Source organism: Nannospalax galili, unplaced genomic scaffold (genome assembly GCF_000622305.1).
Source record: "Nannospalax galili isolate Female #2095 unplaced genomic scaffold, S.galili_v1.0 scaffold155, whole genome shotgun sequence".
Lineage (NCBI taxonomy): Eukaryota > Metazoa > Chordata > Mammalia > Rodentia > Spalacidae > Nannospalax > Nannospalax galili.
Window position 1 is genome coordinate 162,677 of NW_008339923.1, and position 889 is coordinate 163,565.

Consider the following 889-nt stretch of genomic DNA (forward strand, 5'->3'; position numbering starts at 1 on the left):
GGAGCCCTCTGGGCCTGGTCCCGCCCTCACCTCCCTCTGCTTCCCTTGGCTGCACAACCTGCCAGCCACTTTCCTGGACACCAGGGCTGACCACTGGGCCTGGAACCACCACTGCTTCCTGATCGCTTGCAACCTAATGAACCCAGTTCCTTCTTGAGGTCCATAGGAGCCCTCTAGACCTGGTCCTGCCCTCACCTCCCTCTCTTCCCTGGGCCTTCACAACCTGCCAGCCTCTCTCCTGGTCCCCAGGAGCTCTTGGGGTATCTACCCACCCCCATCTACCTTTGCATCTCTGACTGAGCTCTCACCTTCCTGATCCTTTGCATCCAGACCAACCCAGTTCCTCCCTGCAGATCCCAGGATCCCTTGGGGCCACTTCCCGCCCCCATCTCCCTTTGCATCTTTGGGTGACACGGACACCAGCTGCCAGAGGCCAGCATCTTTCCTGGGCCCTGCTCCCAGGCCGGTCCAACAGCCAAATTCCTGAGGACAACATCTTTCCTGGACGGATCCAGAGATTAGGAGAAAGCTTGAGAGCATCTGATCCTCCTCTGACTTGGGTCTCTGTGGGAACTCCTGAAGACAAAAGCAATCTGGCCACTCTAATATAAAATCAAAGAGAGAACTGGAAGCTTAGAGAAACCAGCCTTACATGCCCAAAAAGTAAACCACGAAGACACATAAAGTTCAAAAAAAGAAGCAGACCTGAACTTGAAGGCAAAAGTCTCACACAAGAATCAGAAACCACAAAAGAAATTCAGGTGTCAAAATCACAGAGAAAAACAAGTAACATGAAAAACCAAAATAACATATTCCCCCCACACACACCAAATACCAATAGAGGTAATGCAGGACATGGAACTCAAAAGAACAATTATAAACATGATAA